The following is a 10808-nucleotide window of genomic DNA, read 5'->3' on the forward strand; positions in this document are numbered from 1 at the left end:
TTGTAGATAACCAATTACTCGAGTGGGGTGTACATCAAATTGGAGTGGTTGTCTTGATCGAACTACAGTGTTCACACTCTAATTAGATTCAATCGGTTGGTAGTTGGGCCACTAGTGTTTAAAATCATTTTTGGGCCGTAGATGTATTCTAGGATTTGGGTCGAGTTGTTTTTCCTTGTGGGCCGAAGTTTTAATTGGGTAATATACCTCTGTTGGGCCGAATGACATAAAGATTGGTGGACTGTAACAGAATTAACGGGTTATAAGTAAATAAAATGCATACATAACAGAAACACGATGATAGATGGATGGTTGGGTACTTGAGGGGTGAACGAGAAGTCCCGAGTTCGAGTCCCGTTTTGGGCATTTATTTTTACAAACTAGTTTTAAGGTAGTTTCTAATCCCAAATTTATTAATATTATTATTACTATCATTATTAACAATATTATTATTATTATTATTATCATTATTATAATTAATTAAAATTATTATTAAGATTAACATTTTTTTGTAAAATTATTATTTTAATCATTATTATCAAAACTATTTTAACAAATAAATAAATATAACATATTTTATATACATATACAAAATAAACATATATATAGTATATAATTTAAGATATAATATATATACAAAAATGTAATACAAAATCTATGTAAACTACAACACTAAATATATAAATAATATATAATTAAGAGATGTAATTATTTGATTACGATTATATGTGTTAATATATATAACTGAATATAGGTTCGTGAATCCGAGGCCAACCTTATACTTGATCAATGATGTTATATGTATTTTTACTACAAAATACATTAGGTGAGTATATAGTCCCACTTTTAAACTCTAAGTATTTCGGGATGAGAATACATGTATTTTATGTTTTACGTTATGGACACAAGTAACTGAAAAATATATTCTACGTTGAGTTGTACCACTGGCATACTTCCCTGTAGCTTGGTAACTGTTATTTACAGCGGTATTGTAAACGCGAATCCTGTTGATAGATCTATCGGGCCTGAAAACCCCAACCGGACTGGACGACCAGTATTCAACGGTTGCACAGTACTTCGTTTCGTGACTACACCTGGTACAGTGTAGTAAGATTTCATAATAAAGGGAATATGCGACGTTATTAAATGTTAAGTATGGTTACCAAGTGCTCAACCACTTAGAATATTTTTATTAAAATGTTTACATATGAAATCTTGTGGTCTATATTTGTATCGCTGCCGGCATTAAACCTATATATCTCACCAACTTTATGTTGACATTTTAAAGCATGTTATTCTCAGGTATGAATTAAGTCTTCTGCTGTGCAATAGCTCATATTAAGGACCCTATTTGGAGTCGATCATCGCAATGGAACCAACTGTTGAAGATTTCGTCTGGGAGGATTAGTTCGGGTTTCTACAACTTGAGAATCTTCTTCCATGTCCAAAACAACAAAATCTACTGGAAATACTAAAGTACCAACTTTAACTAGCATGTTCTCCATTATCCCTCTAGGATATTTTATTGATTTATCGGCTAGTTGTATGCTTATTCTGGTTGGTTTTAATTCTCCAAGGTCTAGTTTAGCGTATAGTGAATATGGCATTAGATTTATACTAGCACCTAAGTCTGCCAATGCTTCTATTGAACTAAGACTACCCAGAAAACATGGAATTGTGAAACTTCCTGGATCAGATAATTTTTCTGGTATCTTATTCAACAGCACTGCTGAACAATTAGCATTCATAGTAACAGCCGAGAGTTCTTCCATTTTCTTTCTATTTGAGATTAGATCTTTCAAGAATTTAGCATATCTTGGCATTCCTGAAATCACATCAATGAAAGGAAGATTTACATTTATCTGTTTAAACATATCCAAAAATTTGGATTGCTCGGCTTCAAGTTTCTCTTTCTTCATTTTACTCGGGTAAGGAAGTGGTGGTTGGTATGGTTTAACATAAGGTTTATCCTTAACTGTGTTATTTTCATTAACCTTTTCAACTACCGGTTCTTTTTCCTTATCTTGATCAGGTTGTGGTTCTTGTGGAGTAGGAATAGTTTCATCAGAAGTTACAGGTATTTCAGGTGGTTTAAGTGTTGTACCACTTCTTGTGGTAATAGCTTTAGCTGTTTCATTCCGGGGGTTAGCATTTGTATCACTAGGTAGACTTCCCGGTTTTCTTTCACCTATTAACCTTGCTAGGTTACTTACTTCTTGTTTCAGATTTTGAATAGAAGCTTGTTGATTTCTAAATGCTTGAGCATTTTGTTCATTAGTTTGTTTTTGAGATATGAAAAACTGTGTTTGAGTTTCAACTAGCTTTGTCATCATATCTTCTAAATTCGGCTTTTTATCATCGGTTTGTTGTGGTGGTTTGTTTTGAAAATTCGGTCTTTGCTGATTGTAATTGTTATTGGATACTTGTTGATTGCTAGGACCTTGTTGGTTGTTGTATGGAATATTTCGATTATAATTCTGGTTTTGATTGTAAATCGGTCTTGGCGGTTGATAATTATTCTGATAATTATTTCCAGGCCTTTGGTTTATGTATGAAATATTCTCTCTTTGTTCCATTGTTAATTCAATACTGAGACAATCTTTTGTCAAATGTGGTCCTCCACACTGCTCACAACTAATTCGTATTGAGTGAATATCTTTAGTCATCTTTTCCATTCGTCTTTCCACAGCATCTATCTTTGCGGAAATGGAATCTAAGTCATGGCTAGAATCGGCTCTAGCTGCTTTAGATGATCTAATGATATCTTTTTCTTGGTGCCACTCATGTGAGTGGGAAGCAGTGTTATCAATAATTTTGTAAGCATCAGTTTCGGTTTTCTTCATAATAGAACCACCAGCTGCTATATCTATGTCTTTCCTTGTAGTGATGTCGCATCCTTGGTAGAATATTTGTACTATTTGACAGGTGTCTAAACCATGTTGCGGACATCCTCTTAACAACTTTCCATATCTTGTCCACGCCTCATATAGAGTTTCATTTGGTTTCTGTGTGAACGTAACAATTTCTGCTTGAAGTCTTACGGCTTTAGATGCAGGAAAGAATTGTTTAAGAAATTTGTCAACTAAAACGTCCCATGTATCGATCGCCCCTTCAGGTAACGATTCCAACCAATCTTTGGCTTCTCCCTTTAAAGTCCAGGGAAATAACATGAGATATATCTGTTCATCCTCCACTTCTCGGATTTTAAATAGTGTGCAGATCCTATTAAAGGTACGTAGATGTTCATTTGGATCTTCCTTCGGCGCACCACTAAATTGGCATTGATTAGTCACCATGTGTAGAATTTGTCCTTTGATTTCATAATCTGGCGCATTAATGTCTGGATGAGTAATTGCGTGACCTTGGCCAGTGCGTTTAGCTCTCATTCGGTCTTCCATACTTAAAGGTTCCAGATTCTCCATAATTGAATTTGTTGAATCGGTATCACTAGATGATTCTGATTTAATGGTTCGTTCCTCAACAATCTCTGTTTGAATGATTGGTGGTTCCGGAGGAAAGTTTAGTGGTTCAGGATCTACGAACCGTTCCTGAATATTCTCTGGATTCTCAATTGTGAGGTCGGGTTCAAAAAATAGATTATCGGAAATTTGAACTGAAGTACTTGGTCTACTGGATGACGATTCTAAAGAAAAATCAACGGCGGTTATATTTGCTAAATGTCTTGATCTAGTTACAGGTGGTGAACGTACAAAAGGTGGTGAACGTCTTGCTCGGTGCATTCACTGAATATCCTATTAGTTTTAAAAAGGAAAGAAAAATTATAATAAGTTATCCAATTAATAGACTTTTCTGATTTTGCCCACGTTTCGAATAGCCAAAAGATGCAGCAGAGGGGCAGGATTCGTTTGGTCTCAATATAATTGAGGACTGTTTGGCTCCAATAACCCGGTCCACGTACAAATCCAACTATTACTACGAACCAGAAAATTTTGATGTCTATTAATTTAACCACTTAAAATAAATTTTCGTAATTTTAAGAAATTTAGATAAGAAGTAGAAAAAATTCTAAGTCCTAAAAACTAGAATGGCGAGAAATAAGAGAGAAAAAGAGTTCGTCGAAAAAGGTTGAAAAAGAAAAAATGGTTGAAAAATAAAAGGTGACGGAAAAATAAAAGAAACTTATAAAAACTTAAAAATACTTAACTAACCTAACCTTATTACTACAACTAACTTAAAATTATAATCGCAAATTGAAATTACTAATTGGAATGACAATTGGTACATAGTAAAAGTCTAAAAATATTAAAGCTTACAGGAAAAACTAAATCCCAAATGGAAATAACTTAAAAAGAAACTAAAACTTAAAAAGGCGTCGCAAAATTCTAAAGCACCTAAATCTTAGTCTAAAGAAAAAGCACTTAAGGAATTCTACGGCAAAGCCTAAAAATCTAGGAGTAAAAATAACTATAGCAAAAACTAAGTTTAAAATTAAATATGAGCTAAAAATACAAAAGTTATGCTACAACGATTAAAAAGGGACAAAATATAAAAATATACAAAAAGTTGTAAAAATTACAATTTTTATAAAAATATTATTTTTATATTATTTATTTTATTAAACTATTAATTTTACAATTTAAGTAAACTAATTAATACTAAATACATAAATTAAATAAAAAGTAAAAGTAAAAATAAAACTAATAATAATAATAATAATAATAATTAGGGTTAAATAATAATTATAATTAATAATAACCCGTAATTAATGCTGAATTAGGGCTTTTTGTCGCCTGTCAGAAAGGCTCCGCGAGTTGCGGTAATTAATACATCAAACCCCGCGAGTCGCGGGGTTCCAGAATTCAGCTGACAGGTTTGAATATTCGACGCGTTTTTTCTTTATTTTTTTTTATTTTCTGTTTTCTGTTTTTTTTTTCTATATATAAAAGATATTTAATAAAAGTTATATTTTTATAAATTAAAATAAAGATAAAGAAACTTATAAAACTTAAATATTTAACAAAATCTAAAAAAATACTTATATTTTTGTTTTTCTTTTTATATTTTTGAATAATTAAAACGTATTTTTACAAAAACGAATTTTTAATAAAAGTAAACTAAAAATCTTCTTTTTTTTTTATATTAGCGTTGCGCTTCCGGCTTTTAAGATAAGTTCCCCGGCAGCGGCGCCAAAAATACTTGATGTTATGCGAGGTGTATATAAAATAGTTATTAATTTTAGCAGAAAACACTATTAAATACGATACAATTTTACACAAGATATTTATTTATTTATAGAATGGATATACTTAAACCTTGCTACAACACTTATAGGCAGTGTACCTAATCGTACAGTAGTGTAGTTTTTAGTAAGTCCGGTTCGTTCCACAGGGAAATCTTTAAACAAAGCTCAACGCTATATTAGTTTACTTTTATAAAAATACAAACATATATATAAGTGATATTATTATTATAAAGGGGGGTTTTTACCGTTTAAGGACCGGTTTGTCGATTTTAAGACTTTAGTCACAGTTAAAACCTAATGTAAAATATTAAATAAATAAAAGACTTAATTTAAAGCGTAAAGTAAATAACGATAATGAAATTGCGAATAATAAAAGTGCGATAAAATAAAATTGCGATAATTAAAAAGTACGATAATTAAAAGTGCGATTAAATAACAATAAATAAAATTAAATATGAAATAAAAGAATTATGCTTATTTAAACTTCCGTAATCATGATGTTTGACGTGTTGATTTTAGTTTTATGCCCATGGGTTAATTGTCCTTTGTCCTGGATTATTTAATATGTCCGTCTGGTTTTTGTCCATAACAGTCCATCAGTCATAAATATAAAGTGCGAGTGTCCTCATCAAATTATTCTTATACCCGAAGTTAAATATTCCAACTAATTGGGGATTCGAATTGTAACAAGGTTTTAATACTTTGTTTAATGAATACACCAGGTTATCGACTGCGTGTAAACCAAGGTTTTACTACTTTGTTAACAATTACACCAATTACCCTTGAATGTAATTTCACCCCTGTTTTAATTATTCTAGTGGCTATTAATCCATTCCCGTGTCCGGTTAAATGAACGATTATTCGTACATATAAATACCCCGCCCATCGTGTCCGATTGAGTGTATATGGTAATTTATAGGGACGCCCAATTGTAAATCTTTATATTAACATTAACAAACTATCATTTAGTTAAACAAATATAAAGCCCATTAATAGCCCATAGTTTAATTTCCACAAGTGTCGTTCTTTTGTCCAAACCCCAATTATGGTACAAAGCCCAATTACCCAATTTTAGTAATTAGCCCAACATCATGATTACTTCGTTTTAAATAAGCATAATAATAACTTAGCTACGAGACATTAATGTAAAAAGGTTGAACATAACTTACAATGATTAAAAATAGCGTAGCGTTACACGGACAGAATTTCGACTTACACCCTTACAACATTCGCTAACATACCCTTATTATTAGAATTATAATTAAAATTAAAATTAAAATATAAATTATATATATATATATTTTACGTATATATGAGAGAAGAGAGAAAAATGGATATATTTTTGATCAGAATTCGGTTTGCTTTATAGGAGGTTTTTGAAATTGGGGCTCCGCGACTCGCGGCAAAATCCTCTTCAAACTCCGCGAGTCGCGGAGGATGAATTTACAGCTCACACCCTTGGAGTCTTTCTCTGCCGATGGTTTTTAATATATATATATAATATATATATAATTAATATAATTAATTATATATTATATTATATTTATATACATAGTTAACTTGTAATTTTTAGTCCGTTGCGTCGAGCGTTCAGAGTTGACTCTGGTCCCGGTTCCGGATTTTCGAACGTCCTTGCGTACAATTTAATATCTTGTACTATGCGTTTTGAATCGTGTACTCTTGTAATTTCGAGACGTTTCTTATCAATAATTGGAACTTTTTTGATTGTCTTTTGTACTTTTGAGCTTTTTGGTCGTTTGCGTCTTCAATTCGTCGAATCTGTCTTTTGTCTTCACCTTTTATTATTTAAACGAATATCACTTGTAAATAGAACAATTGCAACTAAAAGCTTGTCTTTCTTGAGGAATAATGCTATGAAATATATGTTCGTTTTTAGCATTATCACCCGTGTACTTTATAGTATTTCCAATGAACTCATACCTTGACCAATGTATAAACATAGATAATTAATTACCTTATAATTTTCAACTTTATAAAGGTTTTAATCACATTTATTGGTGAAAGGACGATAATAACGAGGTTTAATATCATAGATAGAAAGCGAATACGAAACGATAATCATCCCTAACTAACATTATTAAATCATGGTAAATAATCAAGTAATTACTCACACATCATGGCAACAAGCATTTCTAATATTATTAAATCACAAACATCTAACTAGAATATTATAATAAATTAATAAAAGAAAGGATAGATATTACCGAATAATGTCGGCAGAATAACACTTGTATTTCTTCATAATATCCGTAGCGTTACAATGCTCGATAGATTCTACTACTAACTACATACTAATCTCCTATTGATCACTAGAGAGCGACAATAGAGAGATAATTAATTTCCTAATCTCTGTACTTTTCTCTCTCTAGAATCTAGAGAGAGAAAGTAGAAAGTGAACTAATCTCCTATAGATCACTAGAGAGCGACTATAGAGAGATATTTGAGAGAGAAGTGAAGAATTGTTGTGTTGAAATGGTGGGATGAAGCCCCCATTTATAAGAAATGCTTGGTGGCAAAATTGTAATTAAATTGCTGAAAAACCCCTGGCAGGCCGTTTGGCCGGCCGTTTGGCAAGCCGGTTGGCAAGCCGTTTGGAAAGGGGTTTGGAAAGCCGTTTTCCAAGGCCGTTTTTGATGCCCGTTTGAAAAGGCAAGCCGTTTTTGGTGCCCGTTTACTGGCAGGCTATTTTTCATTATGGCAAGCCGTTTGGCAAGGGGTTTGCTGGATTGTATCTTGTCTTTCACCGTTTTCGCTCTAGAATCTTCGTTTTAGCTCCGTTTTTAACGATTCTTGCGCCCACGCGTTCGTATTTGAATATCCTACAACATGAGATTAAGTAATTAAACTTTTCTAAAAACTATAAAATAAGTTATTTAAACGCGAGTTAATCGTCTTTGCCAGTTTTGCTCGTTTTTCCTCGTTTTTCATCCGTTTTTAGTGATTCTTGAAACATAGTCTTTGTAATAATATAATCTACCAAATGAAGCAAAATGATTATTTAGATGATAAAGTCAATTACTTTATCATAAATGGGGCTAATATCGGGGGTAAAAATGTGACTATTTAGGCAATATCAAGGTCACTGAAGAATTTCTTCCTCTTTTGATGTGACCACCCTTTCTCCAGGAATCCCCAAACAAGATAATTAGCTATGTCCACATACCATGGCTCGTCCACCTTCTCCATCTTCATGAGATACTCGTCGGGAAAATCATCATGAATACTCGACTCATGAAGGACTTCGAGATTTGGGTTCTCGAGTCTAGACAAGTGATCGGCCGCAAGATTTTCGGCACCCTTCTTATCTCTGATCTCGATATCGAATTCTTGCAAAAGTAAGATCCATCTAAGTAATCGAGGTTTTGCATCCGGTTTCGAGAAGAGGTACTTTAGAGCAGAATGGTCCGTAAAAACAATAGTCTTAGACAAGACTAAGTAGGACCGAAACTTATCAAATGAAAAGACCACCGCAAGGAGCTCCTTTTCAGTGGTAGTGTAATTAAGCTCGAATGGAAGGGACCAATTCAGAGAAATTAAGATAGGTGCATTAATGAGTTACTCCTTAAGAAGTTTGAATACCTTTTGGCACTCATCGGAGAAGTTTCAATGCGTGTCCTTTTCGAGGAGTTTGTTCATCGCGTTGGCGATTTTGGAAAAATCCTTAATGAACCGCCGGTAAAAACCGGCGTGCCCGAGAAAACTCCGAACACCCTTGACATCGGTAGGAGGTGGAAAGTTTTTAATAGCAGTTACCTACGCAGGATCCACCTCAATACCATTCTTAGATATCTTGCTCGAGGACTATGCCCTCTCGTACCATGAAATGGCACTTTTCCCATTTGAGTACAAGATTGGATTTTTCACACCTAGCCAACATCCTTTCTAAATTAAGAAGGCATGAATTAAAAGTGTCGTCAAAAACTAAAAAGCCATCCATGAACACCTCCATGCAATATTCTATCATATCATGGAATATGGCCATCATGCACCTTTGAAAAGTGGCCGGAGTAATACAAAGGCCAAAGGGCATGCGATGGTACGAGAATGTGCCATACGGGCACGTGAAAGTGGTTTTCTCTTGGTCCTCGGACGAGATAGGAAATTGGAAACAGACTGAGAAACCATCAAGAAAATAGTAAAAGCTGTTTCCCGCCAATCTCTCTAGCATTTGGTCCATGAAAGGTAACGGGAAGTGGTCTTTTCTTGTGGCGTCGTTCAACTTACGGTAGTTAATACAAACACGCCACCCCGTGACAGTCCGTGTGGAAATTAACTCATTTTTATCATTAGTGGTAACAGTCATACCAGCTTTCTTATGTACACAGTGTACCGGGCTTATCCACGGACTATCAGAAATCGGGTAAATAAGACCTACATCAAGGAGCTTAATGATCTCTTTCTTCACGACATCTTGCATGTGAGGGTTCAACTGAAATGTCCCGTTCTTATAGATTAAAAACGTTCCATATTAATTGATTTCGTTGCGAGGTTTTGACCTCTATATGAGATGTTTTTCAAAGACTACATTCATTTTAAAACAAACCATAACCTTTATTTCATCAATAAAGGTTTAAAAAGCTTTACGTAGATTATCAAATAATGATAATCTAAAATATCCTGTTTACACACGACCATTACATAATGGTTTACAATACAAATATGTTACAACAAAATAAGTTTCTTGAATGCAGTTTTTACACAATATCATACAAGCATGGACTCCAAATCTCGTCCTTATTTAAGTATGCGACAGCGGAAGCTCTTAATAATAACCTGAGAATAAACATGCTTAAAACGTCAACAAAAAATGTTGGTGAGTTATAGGTTTAACCTATATATATCAAATCATAATAATAGACCACAAGATTTCATATTTCAATACACATCCCATACATAGAGATAAAAATCTTTCATATGGTGAACACCTGGTAACCGACATTAACAAGATGCATATATAAGAATATCCCCATCATTCCGGGACACCCTTCGGATATGATATAAATTTCGAAGTACTAAAGCATCCGGTACTTTGGATGGGGTTTGTTAGACCCAATAGATCTATCTTTAGGATTCGCGTCAATTAGGGTGTCTGTTCCCTAATTCTTAGATTACCAGACTTAATAAAAAGGGGCATATTCGATTTCGATAATTCAACCATAGAATGTAGTTTCACGTACTTGTGTCTATTTTGTAAATCATTTATAAAACCTGCATGTATTCTCATCCCAAAAATATTAGATTTTAAAAGTGGGACTATAACTCACTTTCACAGATTTTTACTTCGTCGGGAAGTAAGACTTGGCCACTGGTTGATTCACGAACCTATAACAATATATACATATATATCAAAGTATGTTCAAAATATATTTGCAACACTTTTAATATATTTTGATGTTTTAAGTTTATTAAGTCAGCTGTCCTCGTTAGTAACCTACAACTAGTTGTCCACAGTTAGATGTACAGAAATAAATCGATAAATATTATCTTGAATCAATCCACGACCCAGTGTATACGTATCTCAGTATTGATCACAACTCAAACTATATATGTTTTGGAATCAACCTCAACCCTGTATAGCTAACTC

Source organism: Rutidosis leptorrhynchoides, chromosome 3 (genome assembly GCF_046630445.1).
Source record: "Rutidosis leptorrhynchoides isolate AG116_Rl617_1_P2 chromosome 3, CSIRO_AGI_Rlap_v1, whole genome shotgun sequence".
Lineage (NCBI taxonomy): Eukaryota > Viridiplantae > Streptophyta > Magnoliopsida > Asterales > Asteraceae > Rutidosis > Rutidosis leptorrhynchoides.